General features: G+C 34.3%; 1 protein-coding gene and 1 long non-coding RNA gene across 2 annotated transcripts in view; one reads left to right on the top strand and one right to left on the bottom strand.

Moving 5' to 3' along the window:
* The window catches only part of cnih4 (cornichon family member 4), a 185448-nt gene extending 170524 nt beyond the window's left edge, over window positions 1-14924 (bottom strand). The window contains exon 1 of the mRNA XM_055209516.2: window positions 14906-14924. The gene's annotated coding sequence lies outside the window, so the exon portion shown is untranslated. The remainder of the gene's footprint in view (window positions 1-14905) is intronic.
* A 6265-nt stretch (window positions 14925-21189) lies between these two features.
* On the top strand, window positions 21190-24685 carry LOC141367182 (uncharacterized). Its single transcript, XR_012371399.1, has 4 exons — window positions 21190-21518; window positions 22025-22089; window positions 22217-22315; window positions 24333-24685. It is a non-coding gene; the product is annotated as an uncharacterized lncRNA (long non-coding RNA).
* Window positions 24686-26138: the final 1453 nt, after the last annotated feature.

The raw sequence follows: 26138 nt of genomic DNA, 5'->3' as shown, positions 1-26138 counted from the left end.
TTATTTTACACTACATAAGACAATTTGATTTTTGCACGGTCTCATCCTACCTGTTTATTTTACACTACATAAAACAATCTGATTTTTGCGCGGTCCCATCCTATCTGTTTATTTTATACTACATAAGACAATCTGATTTTGAACCGTCATATCCTACCAGTTTATTTTATACTACATAAGACAATCTTATTTTGATCCGTCACAACCTACCTGTTTATTTTATACTACATAAGACAATCTGATTTTTGCACGATCACATCCTACCTGTTTATTTTATACTACATAAGACAATCAGATTTTTGCGCGGTCCCATTCTACCTGTTTATTTTATACTACATAAGACAATCAGATTTTTGCGCGGTCCCATTCTACCTGTTTATTTTATACTACATAAGACAATCAGATTTTTGCACGGTCGCATCCTACCTGTTTATTTTACACTACATAAGACAATCTGATTTTTGCACGGTCGCATCCTAACTGTTTATTTCATACTACATAAGACAATCTGATTTTTGCACGGTCGCATCCTACCTGTTTATTTCATACTACATAAGACAATCAGATTTTTGCGCGGTCGCATCCTACCTGTTTATTTGATACTACATAAGACAATCTGATTTTTGCACGGTCGCATCCTACCTGTTTATTTCATACTACATAAGACAATCAGATTTTTGCACGGTCGCATCCTACCTGTTTATTTTACACTACATAAGACAATCAGATTTTTGCGCGGTCGCATCCTACCTGTTTATTTGATACTACATAAGACAATCAGATTTTTGCACGGTCGCATCCTACCTGTTTATTTTATACTACATAAGACAATCTGATTTTTGCGCGGTCCCATTCTACCTGTTTATTTTATACTACATAAGACAATCAGATTTTTGCGCGGTCCCATTCTACCTGTTTATTTTATACTATATAAGACAATCAGATTTTTGCACGGTCGCATCCTACCTGTTTATTTTACACTACATAAGACAATCTGATTTTTGCACGGTCGCATCCTACCTGTTTATTTTATACTACATAAGACAATCTGATTTTTGCACGGTCGCATCCTACCTGTTTATTTTATACTACATAAGACAATCAGATTTTTGCGCGGTCCCATTCTACCTGTTTATTTTATACTACATAAGACAATCAGATTTTTGCACGGTCGCATCCTACCTGTTTATTTTACACTACATAAGACAATCTGATTTTTGCACGGTCACATCCTACCTGTTTATTTCATACTACATAAGACAATCTGATTTTTGCACGGTCGCATCCTACCTGTTTATTTTATACTACATAAGACAATCTGATTTTTGCGCGGTCCCATTCTACCTGTTTATTTTATACTACATAAGACAATCAGATTTTTGCGCGGTCGCATCCTACCTGTTTATTTTATACTACATAAGACAATCTGATTTTTGCACGGTCTCATCCTACCTGTTTATTTTATACTACATAAGACAATCTGATTTTTGCACGGTCTCATCCTACCTGTTTATTTTACACTACATAAGACAATTAGATTTTTGCACGGTCTCATCCTACCTGTTTATTTTACACTACATAAGACAATCTGATTTTTGCGTGGTCTCATCCTACCTGTTTATTTTACACTACATAAGACAATCTGATTTTTGCACGGTCTCATCCTACCTGTTTATTTTACACTACATAAGACAATCTGATTTTTGCACGGTCTCATCCTACCTGTTTATTTTACACTACATAAGACAATCTGATTTTTGCACGGTCTCATCCTACCTGTTTATTTTACACTACATAAGACAATCTGATTTTTGCACGGTCGCATCCTACCCGTTTATTTTACACTACATAAGACAATCTGATTTTTGCACGGTCTCATCCTACCTGTTTATTTTATACTACATAAGACAATCTGATTTTTGCACGGTCGCATCCTACCCGTTTATTTTACACTACATAAGACAATCTGATTTTTGCACGGTCTCATCCTACCTGTTTATTTTATACTACATAAGACAATTTGATTTTTGCACGGTCTCATCCTACCTGTTTATTTTACACTACATAAGACAATTTGATTTTTGCACGGTCTCATCCTACCTGTTTATTTTACACTACATAAGACAATCTGATTTTTGCACGGTCTCATCCTACCTGTTTATTTTACACTACATAAGACAATTTGATTTGATTTTTGCGTGGTCTCATCCTACCTGTTTATTTTACACTACATAAGACAATTTGATTTTTGCGTGGTCTCATCCTACCTGTTTATTTTACACTACATAAGACAATTTGATTTTTGCACGGTCTCATCCTACCTGTTTATTTTATACTACATAAGACAATTTGATTTTTGCACGGTCTCATCCTACCTGTTTATTTTACACTACATAAGACAATCTGATTTGATTTTTGCGTGGTCTCATCCTACCTGTTTATTTTACACTACATAAGACAATTTGATTTTTGCGTGGTCTCATCCTACCTGTTTATTTTACACTACATAAGACAATCTGATTTGATTTTTGCGTGGTCTCATCCTACCTGTTTATTTTACACTACATAAGACAATTTGATTTTTGCGTGGTCTCATCCTACCTGTTTATTTTACACTACATAAGACAATTTGATTTTTGCACGGTCTCATCCTACCTGTTTATTTTACACTACATAAGACAATCTGATTTGATTTTTGCGTGGTCTCATCCTACCTGTTTATTTTACACTACATAAGACAATTTGATTTTTGCGTGGTCTCATCCTACCTGTTTATTTTATACTACATAAGACAATTTGATTTTTGCGTGGTCGCATCCTACCTGTTTATTTTACACTACATAAGACAATCTGATTTTTGCACGGTCTCATCCTACCTGTTTATTTTATACTACATAAGACAATTTGATTTTTGCGTGGTCGCATCCTACCTGTTTATTTTACACTACATAAGACAATCTGATTTTTGCACGGTCTCATTCTACCTGTTTATTTTATACTACATAAGACAATTTGATTTTTGCACGGTCTCATCCTACCTGTTTATTTTACACTACATAAGACAATCTGATTTGATTTTTGCGTGGTCTCATCCTACCTGTTTATTTTACACTACATAAGACAATTTGATTTTTGCGTGGTCTCATCCTACCTGTTTATTTTACACTACATAAGACAATCTGATTTTTGCACGGTCGCATCCTACCTGTTTATTTTATACTACATAAGACAATTTGATTTTTGCGTGGTCTCATCCTACCTGTTTATTTTATACTACATAAGACAATCTGATTTTTGCACGGTCTCATCCTACCTGTTTATTTTACACTACATAAGACAATTTGATTTTTGCACGGTCTCATCCTACCTGTTTATTTTACACTACATAAGACAATCTGATTTTTGCACGGTCTCATCCTACCTGTTTATTTTACACTACATAAGACAATTTGATTTTTGCACGGTCTCATCCTACCTGTTTATTTTACACTACATAAGACAATTTGATTTTTGCGTGGTCTCATCCTACCTGTTTATTTTACACTACATAAGACAATCTGATTTTTGCACGGTCTCATCCTACCTGTTTATTTTACACTACATAAGACAATTTGATTTTTGCACGGTCTCATCCTACCTGTTTATTTTACACTACATAAGACAATCTGATTTTTGCACGGTCTCATCCTACCTGTTTATTTTACACTACATAAGACAATTTGATTTTTGCACGGTCTCATCCTACCTGTTTATTTTACACTACATATTAAGACAATCTGATTTTTGCACGGTCTCATCCTACCTGTTTATTTTATACTACATAAGACAATCTGATTTTTGCACGGTCTCATCCTACCTGTTTATTTTACACTACATAAGACAATTTGATTTTTGCGTGGTCTCATCCTACCTGTTTATTTTACACTACATAAGACAATCAGATTTTTGCACGGTCACATCCTACCTGTTTATTTTACACTACATAAGACAATTTGATTTTTGCACGGTCGCATCCTACCCGTTTATTTTACACTACATAAGACAATCTGATTTTTGCACGGTCTCATCCTACCTGTTTATTTTACACTACATAAGACAATTTGATTTTTGCACGGTCTCATCCTACCTGTTTATTTTACACTACATAAGACAATCTGATTTTTGCACGGTCTCATCCTACCTGTTTATTTTACACTACATAAGACAATTTGATTTTTGCACGGTCTCATCCTACCTGTTTATTTTACACTACATAAGACAATCTGATTTTTGCACGGTCTCATCCTACCTGTTTATTTTACACTACATAAGACATTTTGATTTTTGCGTGGTCTCATCCTACCTGTTTATTTTATACTACATAAGACAATCTGATTTTTGCACGGTCTCATCCCACCTGTTTATTTTACACTACATAAGACATTTTGATTTTTGCGTGGTCTCATCCTACCTGTTTATTTTATACTACATAAGACAATTTGATTTTTGCACGGTCACATCCTACCTGTTTATTTTATACTGCATAAGACAATTTGATTTTTGCACGGTCTCATCCTACCTGTTTATTTTATACTATATAAGACAATCTGATTTTTGCACGGTCTCATCCTACCTGTTTATTTTACACTACATAAGACAATCTGATTTTTGCACGGTCTCATCCTACCTGTTTATTTTACACTACATAAGACAATCTGATTTTTGCACGGTCTCATCCTACCTGTTTATTTTACACTACATAAGACAATCTGATTTTTGCACGGTCTCATCCTACCTGTTTATTTTACACTACATAAGACATTTTGATTTTTGCGTGGTCTCATCCTACCTGTTTATTTTATACTACATAAGACAATCTGATTTTTGCACGGTCTCATCCTACCTGTTTATTTTATACTACATAAGACAATCTGATTTTTGCACGGTCGCATCCTACCTGTTTATTTTATACTACATAAGACAATCAGATTTTTGCACGGTCGCATCCTACCTGTTTATTTTATACTACATAAGACAATCAGATTTTTGCACGGTCGCATCCTACCTGTTTATTTTATACTACATAAGACAATTTGATTTTTGCACGGTCTCATCCTACCTGTTTATTTTATACTACATAAGACAATTTGATTTTTGCGTGGTCGCATCCTACCTGTTTATTTTATACTACATAAGACAATTTGATTTTTGCGTGGTCGCATCCTACCTGTTTATTTTATACTACATAAGACAATCTGATTTTTGCACGTTCGCATCCTACCTGTTTATTTTATACTACATAAGACAATCTGATTTTTGCACGGTCGCATCCTACCTGTTTATTTTATACTACATAAGACAATCTGATTTTTGCGCGGTCGCATCCTACCTGTTTATTTTATACTACATAAGACAATTTGATTTTTGCGCGGTCGCATCCTACCTGTTTATTTTATACTACATAAGACAATCTGTTTTATGCACGGTCACATCCTACCTGTTTATTTTATACTACATAAGACAATCTGATTTTTGCACGTTCGCATCCTACCTGTTTATTTTATACTACATAAGACAATCAGATTTTTGCACGGTCGCATCCTACCTGTTTATTTTATACTACATAAGACATTTTGATTTTTGCGTGGTCTCATCCTACCTGTTTATTTTATACTACATAAGACAATCAGATTTTTGCACGGTCGCATCCTACCTGTTTATTTTATACTACATAAGACAATCTGTTTTATGCACGGTCACATCCTACCTGTTTATTTTATACTACATAAGACAATCTGATTTTTGCACGTTCGCATCCTACCTGTTTATTTTATACTACATAAGACAATCAGATTTTTGCACGGTCGCATCCTACCTGTTTATTTTATACTACATAAGACATTTTGATTTTTGCGTGGTCTCATCCTACCTGTTTATTTTATACTACATAAGACAATCAGATTTTTGCACGGTCGCATCCTACCTGTTTATTTTATACTACATAAGACAATCTGATTTTTGCACGGTCGCATCCTACCTGTTTATTTTATACTACATAAGACAATCAGATTTTTGCACGGTCGCATCCTACCTGTTTATTTTATACTACATAAGACAATTTGATTTTTGCACGGTCTCATCCTACCTGTTTATTTTATACTACATAAGACAATTTGATTTTTGCGTGGTCGCATCCTACCTGTTTATTTTATACTACATAAGACAATCTGATTTTTGCGCGGTCCCATTCTACCTGTTTATTTTATACTACATAAGACAATCAGATTTTTGCGCGGTCGCATCCTACCTGTTTATTTTATACTACATAAGACAATCTGATTTTTGCGCGGTCCCATTCTACCTGTTTATTTTACACTACATAAGACAATTTGATTTTTGCGCGGTCACATCCTACCTGTTTATTTTACACTACATAAGACAATTTGATTTTTGCGCGGTCACATCCTGCCTGTTTATTTTATACTACATAAGACAGTTTGATTTTTGCACGGTCTCATCCTACCTGTTTATTTTACACTACATAAGACAATTTGATTTTTGCGCGGTCACATCCTACATGTTTATTTTATACTGCATAAGACAATTTGATTTTTGCGCTGTCGCATCCTTACCTGTTTATTTTACACTACATAAGACAATTTGATTTTTGCACGGTCTCATCCTACCTGTTTATTTTACACTACATAAAACAATCTGATTTTTGCGCGGTCCCATCCTATCTGTTTATTTTATACTACATAAGACAATCTGATTTTGAACCGTCATATCCTACCAGTTTATTTTATACTACATAAGACAATCTTATTTTGATCCGTCACAACCTACCTGTTTATTTTATACTACATAAGACAATCTGATTTTTGCACGATCACATCCTACCTGTTTATTTTATACTACATAAGACAATCAGATTTTTGCGCGGTCCCATTCTACCTGTTTATTTTATACTACATAAGACAATCAGATTTTTGCACGGTCGCATCCTACCTGTTTATTTTACACTACATAAGACAATCTGATTTTTGCACGGTCGCATCCTAACTGTTTATTTCATACTACATAAGACAATCTGATTTTTGCACGGTCGCATCCTACCTGTTTATTTCATACTACATAAGACAATCAGATTTTTGCGCGGTCGCATCCTACCTGTTTATTTGATACTACATAAGACAATCTGATTTTTGCACGGTCGCATCCTACCTGTTTATTTCATACTACATAAGACAATCAGATTTTTGCGCGGTCGCATCCTACCTGTTTATTTGATACTACATAAGACAATCAGATTTTTGCACGGTCGCATCCTACCTGTTTATTTTATACTACATAAGACAATCTGATTTTTGCGCGGTCCCATTCTACCTGTTTATTTTATACTACATAAGACAATCAGATTTTTGCGCGGTCCCATTCTACCTGTTTATTTTATACTATATAAGACAATCAGATTTTTGCACGGTCGCATCCTACCTGTTTATTTTACACTACATAAGACAATCTGATTTTTGCACGGTCGCATCCTACCTGTTTATTTTATACTACATAAGACAATCTGATTTTTGCACGGTCGCATCCTACCTGTTTATTTTATACTACATAAGACAATCAGATTTTTGCGCGGTCCCATTCTACCTGTTTATTTTATACTACATAAGACAATCAGATTTTTGCACGGTCGCATCCTACCTGTTTATTTTACACTACATAAGACAATCTGATTTTTGCACGGTCACATCCTACCTGTTTATTTCATACTACATAAGACAATCTGATTTTTGCACGGTCGCATCCTACCTGTTTATTTTATACTACATAAGACAATCTGATTTTTGCGCGGTCCCATTCTACCTGTTTATTTTATATTACATAAGACAATCAGATTTTTGCGCGGTCACATCCTACCTGTTTATTTTATACTACAAAAGACAATCTGATTTTTGCACGGTCTCATCCTACCTGTTTATTTTATACTACATAAGACAATCTGATTTTTGCACGGTCTCATCCTACCTGTTTATTTTACACTACATAAGACAATTAGATTTTTGCACGGTCTCATCCTACCTGTTTATTTTACACTACATAAGACAATCTGATTTTTGCACGGTCTCATCCTACCTGTTTATTTTACACTACATAAGACAATCTGATTTTTGCACGGTCTCATCCTACCTGTTTATTTTACACTACATAAGACAATCTGATTTTTGCACGGTCTCATCCTACCTGTTTATTTTACACTACATAAGACAATCTGATTTTTGCACGGTCTCATCCTACCTGTTTATTTTACACTACATAAGACAATCTGATTTTTGCACGGTCGCATCCTACCCGTTTATTTTACACTACATAAGACAATCTGATTTTTGCACGGTCTCATCCTACCTGTTTATTTTATACTACATAAGACAATCTGATTTTTGCACGGTCTCATCCTACCTGTTTATTTTACACTACATAAGACAATCTGATTTTTGCACGGTCGCATCCTACCCGTTTATTTTACACTACATAAGACAATCTGATTTTTGCACGGTCTCATCCTACCTGTTTATTTTATACTACATAAGACAATTTGATTTTTGCACGGTCTCATCCTACCTGTTTATTTTACACTACATAAGACAATCTGATTTGATTTTTGCGTGGTCTCATCCTACCTGTTTATTTTACACTACATAAGACAATTTGATTTTTGCGTGGTCTCATCCTACCTGTTTATTTTACACTACATAAGACAATCTGATTTTTGCACGGTCTCATCCTACCTGTTTATTTTATACTACATAAGACAATTTGATTTTTGCGTGGTCGCATCCTACCTGTTTATTTTACACTACATAAGACAATTTGATTTTTGCGTGGTCTCATCCTACCTGTTTATTTTACACTACATAAGACAATCTGATTTTTGCACGGTCTCATCCTACCTGTTTATTTTATACTACATAAGACAATTTGATTTTTGCACGGTCTCATCCTACCTGTTTATTTTACACTACATAAGACAATTTGATTTTTGCGTGGTCTCATCCTACCTGTTTATTTTATACTACATAAGACAATCTGATTTTTGCACGGTCTCATCCTACCTGTTTATTTTACACTACATAAGACAATTTGATTTTTGCACGGTCTCATCCTACCTGTTTATTTTACACTACATAAGACAATCTGATTTTTGCACGGTCTCATCCTACCTGTTTATTTTACACTACATAAGACAATTTGATTTTTGCACGGTCTCATCCTACCTGTTTATTTTACACTACATAAGACAATTTGATTTTTGCGTGGTCTCATCCTACCTGTTTATTTTACACTACATAAGACAATCTGATTTTTGCACGGTCTCATCCTACCTGTTTATTTTACACTACATAAGACAATTTGATTTTTGCACGGTCTCATCCTACCTGTTTATTTTACACTACATAAGACAATCTGATTTTTGCACGGTCTCATCCTACCTGTTTATTTTACACTACATAAGACAATTTGATTTTTGCGTGGTCTCATCCTACCTGTTTATTTTACACTACATAAGACAATCAGATTTTTGCACGGTCACATCCTACCTGTTTATTTTACACTACATAAGACAATTTGATTTTTGCACGGTCGCATCCTACCCGTTTATTTTACACTACATAAGACAATCTGATTTTTGCACGGTCTCATCCTACCTGTTTATTTTACACTACATAAGACAATTTGATTTTTGCACGGTCTCATCCTACCTGTTTATTTTACACTACATAAGACAATTTGATTTTTGCACGGTCTCATCCTACCTGTTTATTTTACACTACATAAGACAATCTGATTTTTGCACGGTCTCATCCTACCTGTTTATTTTACACTACATAAGACATTTTGATTTTTGCGTGGTCTCATCCTACCTGTTTATTTTATACTACATAAGACAATCTGATTTTTGCACGGTCTCATCCCACCTGTTTATTTTACACTACATAAGACATTTTGATTTTTGCGTGGTCTCATCCTACCTGTTTATTTTATACTACATAAGACAATTTGATTTTTGCACGGTCACATCCTACCTGTTTATTTTATACTGCATAAGACAATTTGATTTTTGCACGGTCTCATCCTACCTGTTTATTTTACACTACATAAGACAATCTGATTTTTGCACGGTCTCATCCTACCTGTTTATTTTACACTACATAAGACAATTTGATTTTTGCACGGTCTCATCCTACCTGTTTATTTTACACTACATAAGACAATTTGATTTTTGCGTGGTCTCATCCTACCTGTTTATTTTACACTACATAAGACAATCTGATTTTTGCACGGTCTCATCCTACCTGTTTATTTTACACTACATAAGACAATTTGATTTTTGCACGGTCTCATCCTACCTGTTTATTTTACACTACATAAGACAATCTGATTTTTGCACGGTCTCATCCTACCTGTTTATTTTACACTACATAAGACAATTTGATTTTTGCGTGGTCTCATCCTACCTGTTTATTTTACACTACATAAGACAATCTGATTTTTGCACGGTCTCATCCTACCTGTTTATTTTACACTACATAAGACAATTTGATTTTTGCGTGGTCTCATCCTACCTGTTTATTTTACACTACATATTAAGACAATCTGATTTTTGCACGGTCTCATCCTACCTGTTTATTTTATACTACATAAGACAATCTGATTTTTGCACGGTCTCATCCTACCTGTTTATTTTACACTACATAAGACAATCTGATTTTTGCACGGTCTCATCCTACCTGTTTATTTTACACTACATAAGACAATTTGATTTTTGCACGGTCTCATCCTACCTGTTTATTTTACACTACATAAGACAATCTGATTTTTGCACGGTCTCATCCTACCTGTTTATTTTACACTACATAAGACAATTTGATTTTTGCGTGGTCTCATCCTACCTGTTTATTTTACACTACATAAGACAATCTGATTTTTGCACGGTCTCATCCTACCTGTTTATTTTACACTACATAAGACAATTTGATTTTTGCGTGGTCTCATCCTACCTGTTTATTTTACACTACATATTAAGACAATCTGATTTTTGCACGGTCTCATCCTACCTGTTTATTTTATACTACATAAGACAATCTGATTTTTGCACGGTCTCATCCTACCTGTTTATTTTACACTACATAAGACAATTTGATTTTTGCGTGGTCTCATCCTACCTGTTTATTTTACACTACATAAGACAATCAGATTTTTGCACGGTCACATCCTACCTGTTTATTTTACACTACATAAGACAATTTGATTTTTGCACGGTCGCATCCTACCCGTTTATTTTACACTACATAAGACAATCTGATTTTTGCACGGTCTCATCCTACCTGTTTATTTTACACTACATAAGACAATCTGATTTTTGCACGGTCTCATCCTACCTGTTTATTTTACACTACATAAGACAATCAGATTTTTGCACGGTCTCATCCTACCTGTTTATTTTACACTACATAAGACATTTTGATTTTTGCGTGGTCTCATCCTACCTGTTTATTTTATACTACATAAGACAATCTGATTTTTGCACGGTCTCATCCCACCTGTTTATTTTACACTACATAAGACATTTTGATTTTTGCGTGGTCTCATCCTACCTGTTTATTTTATACTACATAAGACAATTTGATTTTTGCACGGTCACATCCTACCTGTTTATTTTATACTGCATAAGACAATTTGATTTTTGCACGGTCTCATCCTACCTGTTTATTTTATACTATATAAGACAATCTGATTTTTGCACGGTCTCATCCTACCTGTTTATTTTACACTACATAAGACAATTTGATTTTTGCGCGGTCACATCCTACCTGTTTATTTTATACTACATAAGACAATTTGATTTTTGCGTGGTCGCATCCTACCTGTTTATTTTATACTACATAAGACAATTTGATTTTTGCGTGGTCGCATCCTACCTGTTTATTTTATACTACATAAGACAATTTGATTTTTGCACGGTCTCATCCTACCTGTTTATTTTATACTACATAAGACAATTTGATTTTTGCGTGGTCGCATCCTACCTGTTTATTTTATACTACATAAGACAATTTGATTTTTGCACGGTCTCATCCTACCTGTTTATTTTATACTACATAAGACAATTTGATTTTTGCGTGGTCGCATCCTACCTGTTTATTTTATACTACATAAGACAATCTGATTTTTGACCGTTCGCATCCTACCTGTTTATTTTATACTACATAAGACAATCTGATTTTTGCACGGTCGCATCCTACCTGTTTATTTTATACTACATAAGACAATCTGATTTTTGCGCGGTCGCATCCTACCTGTTTATTTTATACTACATAAGACAATCAGATTTTTGCACGGTCGCATCCTACCTGTTTATTTTATACTACATAAGACATTTTGATTTTTGCGTGGTCTCATCCTACCTGTTTATTTTATACTACATAAGACAATCAGATTTTTGCACGGTCGCATCCTACCTGTTTATTTTATACTACATAAGACAATCTGATTTTTGCACGGTCGCATCCTACCTGTTTATTTTATACTACATAAGACAATCAGATTTTTGCACGGTCGCATCCTACCTGTTTATTTTATACTACATAAGACAATCAGATTTTTGCACGGTCGCATCCTACCTGTTTATTTTATACTACATAAGACAATCTGTTTTATGCACGGTCACATCCTACCTGTTTATTTTATACTACATAAGACAATCTGATTTTTGCACGTTCGCATCCTACCTGTTTATTTTATACTACATAAGACAATCAGATTTTTGCACGGTCGCATCCTACCTGTTTATTTTATACTACATAAGACATTTTGATTTTTGCGTGGTCTCATCCTACCTGTTTATTTTATACTACATAAGACAATCAGATTTTTGCACGGTCGCATCCTACCTGTTTATTTTACACTACATAAGACAATTTGATTTTTGCACGGTCTCATCCTACCTGTTTATTTTATACTACATAAGACAATTTGATTTTTGCGTGGTCGCATCCTACCTGTTTATTTTATACTACATAAGACAATTTGATTTTTGCGTGGTCGCATCCTACCTGTTTATTTTATACTACATAAGACAATTTGATTTTTGCACGGTCTCATCCTACCTGTTTATTTTATACTACATAAGACAATTTGATTTTTGCGTGGTCGCATCCTACCTGTTTATTTTATACTACATAAGACAATTTGATTTTTGCACGGTCTCATCCTACCTGTTTATTTTATACTACATAAGACAATTTGATTTTTGCGTGGTCGCATCCTACCTGTTTATTTTATACTACATAAGACAATCTGATTTTTGACCGTTCGCATCCTACCTGTTTATTTTATACTACATAAGACAATCTGATTTTTGCACGGTCGCATCCTACCTGTTTATTTTATACTACATAAGACAATCTGATTTTTGCGCGGTCGCATCCTACCTGTTTATTTTATACTACATAAGACAATTTGATTTTTGCGCGGTCACATCCTACCTGTTTATTTTACACTACATAAGACAATCTGTTTTATGCACGGTCACATCCTACCTGTTTATTTTATACTACATAAGACAATTTGATTTTTGCACGTTCGCATCCTACCTGTTTATTTTATACTACATAAGACAATTTGATTTTTGCGCGGTCACATCCTACCTGTTTATTTTACACTACATAAGACAATCTGTTTTATGCACGGTCACATCCTACCTGTTTATTTTATACTACATAAGACAATCTGATTTTTGCACGTTCGCATCCTACCTGTTTATTTTATACTACATAAGACAATTTGATTTTTGCGCGGTCACATCCTACCTGTTTATTTTATACTACATAAGACAATCTGTTTTATGCACGGTCACATCCTACCTGTTTATTTTATACTACATAAGACAATCTGATTTTTGCGTTGTCGCATCCTACCTGTTTATTTTATACTACATAAGACAATCTGTTTTATGCACGGTCACATCCTACCTGTTTATTTTATACTACATAAGACAATCTGATTTTTGCGTGGTCGCATCCTACCTGTTTATTTTATACTACATAAGACAATTTGATTTTTGCGCTGTCACATCCTACCTGTTTATTTAATACAATTATTTTATCCACTACAAAATCATTGTACTAGTTAAAGATAGTCTAAACACATTGCACCTGTTACTTTAAAAAATACCAAACTGATTTCACTTATCAAATTAAATGTAAGAATTAGGGCCTGATTGATTGAAGGCAAGTATTGCGTCGCCCAATCATTCACAACACGTTTTTGCAAATTTGCATCTATTTGTGTTTATGCATTTGTATGTAATCCCACAAATAAACTAATAAATAAATTACAAATTGTCATTTGTCTAAGGCTGACCCAACCTTAGCCAGAGTTGTCAAGCACCAAACCACCGGCAAACAACAAAATCCAAGCTCCCAGAGCAAAACCAATGTTTAACAAAATTATGCTGTTGAAAACAGATTTCCGAGGTCTGACATTTATTATTTGTTGATATAATAATATGAAAAGTTCAGATGCAATTTGACACGATGGTAATTAATGAACACAAACCTGTCTAGAGCATTTGGTTACAATCATTATCTCATTTTCGAGGTGGTGTTTAGCTGCTTTTGCATCTAACCTCTTCATATATTATACATTTTATAAAAATATGATAAGTTTATAATTTAAGTTTCAAACAAGCAAACACACACATGTATCTGTGTGTGTTTACACTGTTATATTTTTGTCTATTTGAGTTTCTAACACCTTCAGAAGATCATGAGATACATTTCAGTGAAAAAAACATACATATATATATATATATATATATATATATATAGGCCAAAATATATTCAATATAATGACTTACTTGTGCGCAGATTCAGCATTTGACCTGATGGCTGACTGTCAGTTTGGTGTGTCCATGCAGATTAGAAAAACAGATTTTATAATTTGAATTTACTTATGTATTTTTCTGACCAGTGATTTCCAGCAAAGACCGGCCAACCAGCTTAAATCGACTATCCAGCAACTAAAATCTTTAAATTATAAAAATGACCTTATAACTTGCACATACTTTTACACATTTGGAGAAAATATGTGTTACAATGGTGACACTTTTGGGGTGGGGCTTGCGGGGGCAGGCTAAAAGGATTTTTTTTTTAAATAAATGATATTCCCAAACAAATATGCATATTAATTTAGGTTGCATACATTTAAAACGTTATGAACTTTTATGTATTTAAAGTGTGATGAACTTGATTAAAGTTTTAAGACTTTAGGGGGCGGTTTCCCGGACAGGGATTAGACTAGTCCTAGACTAAAATAAATGTAAGAGCTGTCCAAAATGAAAACAACTTGCACTGACATATCTTAAAATACATCGGTACCCTTTTTTTTGTTTTAAAATGCACACAAGTAATGTTTTAGTAAGGCATGTTAGTTAAAACTACAGGGCTCAACGCAAACATTTTTTTATATTGGCCCGGTTGGCCCAGTGGTTCAGGTTTTCACTTGCCCTGCCAAAATTTTCACTGGTCCCAATAAAAAATGCCAGTGTCATATTTAAAAAGAATAATTCAAAAGTCAAATATAATTGTATACATATACAACAGACAGTTACAACGAAAGGTTAAAGCCAAAAAGGCTCCCAACTTTTCTGCAATTTGACAGCAAATTGTGCAAAAAATGTACATAGTTTCTTTCGTCGTGTTTTACCCAAGCAAATGTACAATAATATACATTGATGAGAATATATGTTAGTGACTAAGGGTGAAGCACTGGCCCGATCGGGCAAGTGACAATACTTTTTACTGGCCGAAACGTTTCTCACGCTTGCCCCGGGCCACAGGGCAGTCCTTTATGTTGAGCCCTGAACTAGTTATATTTCCTAATTAAACTAAGGCCTAGTCATGGCTTAAACTAATCCCTGTCCAAGAAACCACCCCTAGATGTTTAAAAAATAAGATTGTATATTAGCACTACATGTAAATCAAATGAGTTTGTGCATAAATGCGATTGTAGTGGATTATTTCTCATTAAATTAGTACATTTAGGGGGTGTTAGTTGAAAACGGGTCAGGCTAAGACAGGCGTAGAATAACGTTAGCAACACATAACAAACCACAAACCAACTTTTAATAGAAAAAATTGTTTTCTTAATTCAAATTCATCCATTATTTTGTAATTAGAGAGGCTATTAAATATGATGGCTGTACATACGTATGGGTGTTTTTGGCACTGTGGTTCTGCTGGTTAATTTAATTAAAATTAAATTTTAAAATGCAATAAATAAATGTATTAATATTATTTAACACAAGTTACATAATAATATATGAGAATAGTTTTGACATGACTTTAACTCTCCCATTCATTAAACTTACTATAGCCTATAGTTTCTGTCTTTAGTTTTACCGCGCAAACTAATGAATAAACCTGTTTGAGATTGATATATCAGTTAGTTAAAAAGATATGGGAAATAAATCAAAGCTTCTTTAAAACCTGAATGGTTTTTACTGAAATCTTAATAATACAGTACGTAACATGCATAATAATTTGGAACACAGTGTAGATAAGAATAGATAAGATGAGATTAAATTAGTTTTATGAAACGTTTTACTGGATGGATGGATGCGTATACAGTATAGGCCTACAGATCAAGGACGCACATGAGACACATTTCACATTAAGCTATGTTGCGCTGATTAGTCAAATGTTTTGTAGAGATTTACTTTTGTACCAGCTATTATGGCAATCCAAATGATCCCTCCTTCAGGATTTCACAATAAACATTACTTGCCAGTCAAAACGACACACTCGTTAGCTTCATGGCTCACCGAGAGTTTTACATACGAGCTCAAAGATGGCGGCGCCTACATTTACGTCAAGATAACATGTTGATTACTATAAATGGCACAACGTGCTACCACGATGTCAATACGCATTGATTAAAAAACTTATCTGCAAAATTAGATATTTTTAAGAAAATACTTCCGCTGATGTTTTGTACAATATCAACAAAAGCACATTTGCGCTTCCAAAGCGCCCTCAAGCGCTCGTTTTTAGAACTACGCCTGGCGTGTTTATCCGCCTAAATAAACTTTTGTGGAGTACGTAATCTTGAATTAAAATTATAAATAAATCTCCTAATGTACTGTTCATTGCATATTAATGTTCCATTATGTTTTACGTGTATTTTGAATTAGTCATTAAATCATATTGTGTTTTAGAAGTGAAGAAAATGCCGTGCATTTAACTAATCCATATGTGAATAAAATGTATAACATGGTTAAATGCTAAAACTAGTTGTTCGTATAGAAAGAGCTTGAAAAATCTTTTAAAATGACACCGAGAACACGTCTTTGGGTTCAAGAATAACAAAATACTGGCCATTTGAAACTCGAAAGTCCTCACTTTGTAACTATTGTTTTCCATTTTGCGGTTGGTAAAACTCCGGTGCGCGTCGTTCAAATTCATTGAAATGTCGTTCACTTGTAGTTTAGCAATTAAAATAAATGTCTACTACAATTTCAATAATGTTTTTATTTTGCACTTTGCCTGAGGAAATCCGAAGTTGCGTTGAGCGGAACCAAACTGACAGCGGAGATACATAACCTACATATACTGGGTATATTAATGCATTAAATCCCTTAGGACGCTTTAATGTTGGATTGCAATCTTTTTAATTAATTTAAATTAGCTTTAGTTTGCGGTTAAAATCGCAACACTCGTTTCGGTATAGATAGAACGATAGCAAGCCCAGTTTAATTTAATTGTGAAAAAATAAAGTGCCTAAATTGTAAATTCTTTAGTACGGATAAATTACCTCAGACGTTTGTTATTACAGGTAATTAAAGTAACGTTACTTAAACTGGAAAAAACCCAAAAGAAATAAGGAACACCCCATGAATTTAACGTGTCTTGTACTCGTTAACGGATTATTTAAAAAATACATTTGCCAACAGTTGAATTTGTATAACATATTAACGTTACATCACAATTTTTTACCTCTGCTATTTTTCACGTTAAAATATGAGCTAACCATCAGATACATTAGAAAAAAATATTTTTTGTACAGTACCTGCAATTTTTCCGTAGATGCCGTCGAAACCACTCGAGTTGATACCAAAATCGTCCGGCGCGATCCAGCTGCGTTGCCTACACGACTAAAGTAAACAAGCAGCCTGTGCGTGACGTCACGCGTTCTAAATTCCATTACATCAAAATTCAATAAAGGTGTTATTAGGAGATGCGTTCGCATTGTTGTGTAAAAACCTGACAGCATTTCACTTAAGAAATTATTATAGCAATTTATTTTAATTACTATAATAAATGTGCTATTATTTTTTAAGCAGGCATTAGTCTATAATAAATTATATTTACTTAAAAATTGTCTTTTATCTCTCAGCTGAGCTCTTTTCTAAAAAGATTGGCTTAATTTCATTTCTAACTTTCTGAACAATTTTTTTTTTTGGCAGGCCTTATATTTTAGCAATTTTTATACTAACCCTACTGAAAAATCCAGCAAAGATCAGCATAAGCTGGTTTAAGATAGCAGTAGCTGGTCTAAGCTGGTCCTCTCAGCCTGGCAAAGCTGGTCAAGCTGATGGGTCAGCTGGTCTTCCAGCCTGACCAGCAAAGTCCAGCTAGATCATCTTAAAAAGTGACAAAAACACAGCTAGACCAGCTTTCTACACTAGCAATACTAGCTAAAATCAAGCTAAGAGACCAGCTAAAACCAGCTCAGCAGTTTATGCTGGAAGCCTTTTTGCATTTATGGACATAATGACATACATAGAAAGCCCTCAGAATGTAAGCAAAGCCTGACCCAAATACTAGCATCCAGGGCAGTGTAATCTTACTTTAATCTTACCATGTTAAATCCAGAAGCTTCACAAAAATGAAGAGACATAAATCTGAGTCACTCCCTATGCTATATTTTCAGAAAATGAGAAAACTCATGAATTAAGTGCTAGTAAGTTTATTTTTTTTATTTACAAAAACACACGCACTCATACACTGAAAAAAATAATTCAATTTACTTAATTTTATCAGTCTGTAAACAGTATTAACAGTCAATAACTATTACAACAATCAGCACATGGAGTACATACATAAAGGGGCAGTTTCCTAGACAGGTTGTAGATTAATCCAGGACTGGGCCTTAGTTATATTAGGATATTTTACAAAAAAGTTTACAAACAAACCTACCTTACAAAACAACACTTACATCTTGAGACAAAACAATGGCACTGATGTGTCAAGATATTTTCAAATGAAGGCATCCCAAAAGTCTGGGACAAGGAAAAGCCCCATCTGTAAAACTGACCAAATTGTTAAAAATAGTTACTATCACAATAGATTTAGAAGTGCAAAAGCACAAACACTGCATTCCAAAGAGACATGCAAAACAGTTGTACTGAACACACCGCAAAAGTACTATTATTTTTAAAATATCAGTCCTTCAGAAAGTCAGAGCTACAGCATTTGTATAAACTGTTAATCAAAGATTCAACAAAAAGAAAATACAACAGCCATTTTTCAAAATCAACTCTGAGCAGCAAACTGTTAATGTATTAATAAGAGAAAACACTTAAAACAGATAAACAAAGTAAAAAATGAGCAGCACAGTCTTTCTGATCCTTTCACTGAAAGAAACTGTTTGTTAAAGTACTTTTTTTAAAAGTTACTCTCAATGCAGTTCCATTCAAATCTTTTGGATTTCCTCAAAAATAAAGCAGAGACCAGGATAGCTGAGGTTTAAGGCATACATCAGCCCAAACAACATGGCAAGATGTTGCAACACCTTCATGGCATCCAGGACTATACAAAGATCCTCTTCTTCATCACAAGAAGCATGTTGTTTGAGAGCACAAATCGCAGCAGTGGTGTCTTCAAATGACCACACTGATGCTGACTTCATCCATGCCCTGTACAAAACAGACAAATGTATTTCAAGAAACAGGAAAGAATGTTACTGTTACAATGAAAGTGTCATTGTACTAATTTCCAATGCAAACGAATTTAAATTTAAGTATACACACCCACGTGCATTGCCACAAAGCAACCTACAATTGGTTACAAATACATGGGTTACAAAGCAAGGCAGCTGCACGGTCCAATGCTCCAGGTGTGTGTGCGCGTTCACTACACTTGCATGAGTTAAATGAAGAGGCCACATTTCGTGGGCTACCATACCTGATAATCACAGCAGAGTCTTTGCTCTGATAAACACGAAGGAAGATATTTATCAGGCATGTGATTGGCTAAGGACAAAAAAGCCGGAAACTATATTGAGACCCCACCCCCCCACACACACACACACGCCAATCAAACTGGTGGCGGATCTATATGGATAGTAAAGCAGGACCCATAAACACTTTTTTGAACAAAAAAAAACACATTTTAATTTATTTTACAGCTAGATGTGCAACATGCAACTTTTTTGTACAGTATGACACATAACTTATTTGGTGGATGTGTAACAGTGGGAATCAAAAGCAACCCAGCAAGCAATAGCCGTCATTTCAACGTCTCGTTTCAGTATAGACACGATATAGCCGGGCTGTGCCTAGCCCATATCTAGCCCAAATAAACTTTAATTTGGTTACATGTGGTTTTTGACAAAATAATTTGTGAGATGTATGCTATTTCATCATGTAAGCAAAGTTAACAGCGATTACAAGGTATTTCGTTTCATTTCTATAAAGTGTTTTATGCATCGTCTGTACGTAGTCACAATTTAGCTCATAAATAGACCGACTACGAATAAACCAGGTTTAGCCCAGAAATAACCATGAATTTAATTACATGTTGTTTTTCCAAAATGATTTGTGAGATGTATGATATTTAATCATGTAAACAAAGTTCAAAGCGATTAAGGTATTTTGTTTCATTTCTTTAAGGTGTTATATGCACCGTCTGTACTTAGCCACTATTTAGCTTACAAATAGACCGACTACGAATAACCCACGTTTAGCCCAGAAATAACCATTCATTTAATTACACGTGGTTTTTGCCAAATAACTTGTGAGATGTATGGTATTTCATTGTGTAAGCAAAGTTAACAGCGATTACAATGTTTGTTTAATTTCTTTAAAGTGTTTTATGCACCGTCGCACATAGCCACTATTTAGCTCAAGACCGACTACGAACAAACCATGTTTAGCCCAGAATAACCTTGAATTTAATAAAATGTTGTTTTTGCCAAAATAACTTGCAAGATGTATGATATTTCATCAGGCATGCAAAGACACCAGTGAATTCAAGATGTTTGGTTTTATTTATCTTATCTGAATATCTGCTGTCACGCATAACATTCATTATTGATATACAAAATCCAGTTACAACTCCGAACCGCTAGATGGCAGCTGCAGTACACAAACACGAGGCCAAATCTCACGAGAAAGATTTCCGCTGTTTGAAAATCAACAACAACCAGCGAGCAGCCAAGGGGAAAGCAATCTTCCACACTCGTTTGGTCTTGTAAGTGTTTTTTATTATTTTATTTTACATGTGTTTAAAATGTATTTACTTTATTTGTTGTTGGAATCGCGACATTCTTGCGGGTAACTTTACGTTAAAGTAAGTAACCCATGTTTTATAAAACCTAAACAGTACAACCTGCAATGTAATAAAATAGTGGAGGTAACGTTAAATGAGTCTATGTAACGTTACACTGAAGATTTACATAAGTGATTTGTAGGCTGCTTTTTAGTAACAGCAGTAACTTAGCTAAGTTAGTGTGTTGCTTAAAGTAATGTAGGCAGTTATGCTTTACAATTATGCATACAGAGATAGATTGTGGGGGAAAGCTATTTTTCCATATGGATTTAACTTACAGGCCTTCAGTTTGTTGGAAAAAAGAGTTTTATTGTGTTAGTGAGGGAAAACTTGCAGGTCAGTGGGCATTAGCCTTAAAGGTTGGTAAACACTTGTACACTGAAGCATACAATACTGTACAATTACTGACATATGCATGTGCTATTCAGGTGTCAAAGCTGTGTGAAACTGGAGGGAGAAACTTGAGAGACCGTGCCGGAAGAATGCTGGACAGGTAAATTCTATAAACATGCAATATTAATAAGACGTTGTGGTGTCAACGCAGTCTTTCATGTGGTCACAAAAAATCAAAAATATATGTCAGTCTGCAAATGTTAACGACATTATCTTTTGTATTTTAGAGTTCCATAAAATTCATTAATTTCAAAGTTCAACATGAATGGTGGTAGTCCACTGCAGAAGCAAGCATTTGAAAAAACATCAGTTCTCAGTTATTAAAGGTAAGTGTGTTTGTATGTAGTTTTAGGCTGAATGGTGTTTCACAAAATAATACTTTAATATGACATTAGGCTATGTGAGGTGTAATTGACGACAGTCCGGTACTGCCTTAATATTTTCTAAATATTAAAAGCCCCAGATTAAATTACTCTTTGCCGATACAACAGTTAACTCACCCATACAATATTGTTTAGATGTTTTATGTCCATAAGATTGTATTGTGAATATTTTATGCTTGGCATCTTAAAGGAATAGTCTACCCTTTTGCCATATTAAGCTATGTTATTACCTCAACCTAGACGAATTAATACATACCTATCTTTTTTCAATGCGTGCACTGCACAGTGTGTTGTTAATGTGTTCGCATTTAGCCTAGCCCCATTCATTCCTATGGTACCAAAAAAAAGTTTTATTTTGTGGCACCATACTTACTGGTATATCTCCTCATGTAACAATCTTTAAATAGGGAAAACACGGAAGTGTTTGGTGGCTTCCCTGTTTGGTACCATAGGAATGAATGGGTCTAGGCTAAATGCTAACACATTCACGACGCGCTATACCGTGCACGCATTGAAAAAAGATAGATATGTATTAATTTTTCTAAGTTGAGGTAATAACATAGTTTAATATGGCAAAAGGGTAGACTATTCCTTTAAAGGGCAGGGTATTTGATTTTGAAAAATACTAACTTTAGCCTACACGCACCAACCAGAAGCACACTCCTATCTCATTAACCAGTAAGACTGACAAAGTGAATAACATTACCAAAATAACCAACATAAACAACTGTTTTTAATCCGAATTAAATGCAGCACGTTTAGAAATTTGAAAAGATAAATATCATTACACTAATTCGTAAAGGAACACAAACTACATAAGCAACACGTTTCATTAAAATACAATCTGAATCCATCAAAATAGAATCACACTGTATACCTACCTTTCCAAAAGAAACACTTCAACGACCCTTTCAGACCTGTAGCTGTTTCCATCTTGCAGAAAAGCAGTGAAGTTACCAATGTTAATTTGGGTTTTTGCTCTTTGCTCATCCAGATGTTTTTTTTTTTTGTTGTTTCAAAATGTTTTTCGTTTTGTAGCTCCTGTGTCAATTCAGCAGGAAAGTTTATTTGATTCTCCCTATTTTTACAGAGCGTGAACAGGGTGTGAAGTGGTAAATGTAAACATGAATTCAATTACATGATTTAATTCACTATGTGTAAACACAGTTCATACATTGAAAACGGTATCACAGAAATTTTTTGTGGTTTTTAAAACCTTGACTCTGAAAATCTCGGTATACCTTTAAACCGGTAACTGGCCCATGTCCAAATATTGCATTCGATCGGGGTTCAATGATTTGTTGAACGTTTTTTGGTCTTACGCCTTTTACAGATGACACAAATATATAAAAATACACATTCAGTCAACTTAACATAGTGATTGCTATCAAGACTTGAGGAGACTTTCAACCAGCATAACTAAAATGTTTCTGGATCAAAATCAGATACCCTGCCTTTATGTGTAAACACAGTTCATACATTGAAAACGGTATCACAGAAATTTTTTGTGGTTTTTAAAACCTTGACTCTGAAAATCTCGGTATACCTTTAAACCGGTAACTGGCCCATGTCCAAATATTGCATTCGATCGGGGTTCAATGATTTGTTGAACGTTTTTTGGTCTTACGCCTTTTACAGATGACACAAATATATAAAAATACACATTCAGTCAACTTAACATAGTGATTGCTATCAAGACTTGAGGAGACTTTCAACCAGCATAACTAAAATGTTTCTGGATCAAAATCAGATACCCTGCCTTTAAGCCTCTTTTGCTAGTTCCAGAATGTCATTAAACACACGCAGAGAAACATGCACTTGTGTTTGTAGTAATGAGAACGGTATGATTACTGTTGTTGACCTGTCAATATTTATATATGACTTTTTCCAAAGAGAATGATTATCACATTTAATATAAAGCAAAAATACTTGTCTCATGCATTCTTTTCATATTTGGCAGATGCTGTGTTGAACAACTTCCCAGCAGCAACAGAACTGGAAGTGAAGGATGCAATGGGGGCATTTCAAACAGGCACCGGGGGGGGGGGGGGGGGTATAGAAATTAGTACAATTAATAAGTTGAAGTGAACTGAAGATAAGTTTGTTAATGTTTAGATGTTATTTCATTTTTTAAATTTTATTTTGTTATTTATGCTTTTATTTTGTTACTGTTTTTATTCTTTTTGTTAAAAGTAGTTTTTCATTTTGTCTTATCTGAATTTCTGTTGTATTAACAATATTTCTTGTAATAAATTGCATGATTACATGTTTATGAGAACCTTTTTTAATGGATTAAAAATAATTCTTTAGCCATTCTTTTGTTGTTTATTAGACACACACGTGTAGTCATTTAATAGCCGTCTATTTAACGGCTAGTCTATTCTTGGGCTATGATAGACGTCTACTAGATTTTCACTGACAGCCCAAAATTAGCCTTTTATTAGCCTAGACCCACATTCACCGTCTATTAGACGTATATATGTAGACGTTTAGTAGCCGTCTATTTGATGACTAGTCTATTCTTGGGCTATGATAGACGTCTACTAGATTTTCACTGACAGCCCAAAATTAGCCTTGTTTTAGCCTAGACGTCAGGGGGGTGTTTAGACGGCTACTAGACGTCTATTAGCCGCAAAATTGCTTGCTGGGAAGTGTCTTGTCCACTGCTCCATCACCAAGACAAAAAAATCTTATTTTTGTTTTACATTTTTACCCAACTTTAACAGCTAAATGTGCAACATGCAAATGTTCATGTCAAAAGGCGGCCTATTTTGCAGACATCCATATCACTGTAAAAAAATTCTGTAGAAATTACAGTATTGCTGGGTAGCTGCCAGTAACTTACTGTAGATTTTACATTTATGTTATTTACTGGCAACAGTTCGTTCAAAGTTAAATGAACATGAAACATTTTCAGTCTACAGTAAGTTACTGGCAACCAGCTGTATAATTACAGCAATTTTTTACAGTGAAATGTGGGCAATGGCTTATAAAGAACGAATAAATCTTACAAAGATTTTTTTCCATATCCACTTAGGTTTCTCAGTTTGCACTCTAGCATTTGTGTGATCCAGGTAACGTTAGCTTTGCATAAAAAAATGGTTATTATTCCATTGGCTACTTTTACTTTTATACTTTAAGGAAATTTCCAAGCCTGTACTTTGGTACTTTTACTTGAGTAAAGAAGTTAAATAAATCAGTACTTCTACTTTTACCAGAGTATTTTTTAATACAAATATCTCTAAAAATGTGCTACACAGGACCTTAAGTTATAATAAAATGTCTTAAAGGTCTCTTTTCCTAATTTTAGACCCCTGTAGATGAGTAACTTTGTTAGCTGTTAAACAAACAATAGAAGGTTGATACTAATAAATAAAAGTAATTGTACATAAAAGTACAGATGCTATTTATTTTAATCAAACTGGTCAACCTTAAAACTTTAAAAACATGAAACCTTTGAAAGCAAACGATGATACAGAGGCCGTTTCTCAATCCTAAGGCTGCAGCCTTCCGGAGGTCACATTTCTAAACTGCAGACGTCATCAAGACTCATCAAGAGTCACAATATTAACAATTATAAAGTTAACTATTATTCTTAGTTAATCGTAAATTGTTGTAATATGTTAATGACTTCCGAATGTAATGCTCAGTTAGGTTAAACCAGGCTCGATGACGTATGCAGCCTGCATATGAGACCTCCGGAGGCTGCAGCCTTCCGATTGAGAAACGTTCAGAGGTAACTTATTTCCTTGCCTTTTTTCTGAAC

This window comes from Misgurnus anguillicaudatus, chromosome 10 (assembly GCF_027580225.2).
Source record: "Misgurnus anguillicaudatus chromosome 10, ASM2758022v2, whole genome shotgun sequence".
Lineage (NCBI taxonomy): Eukaryota > Metazoa > Chordata > Actinopteri > Cypriniformes > Cobitidae > Misgurnus > Misgurnus anguillicaudatus.
This window is presented reverse-complemented; position numbering and strand designations above follow the sequence as displayed.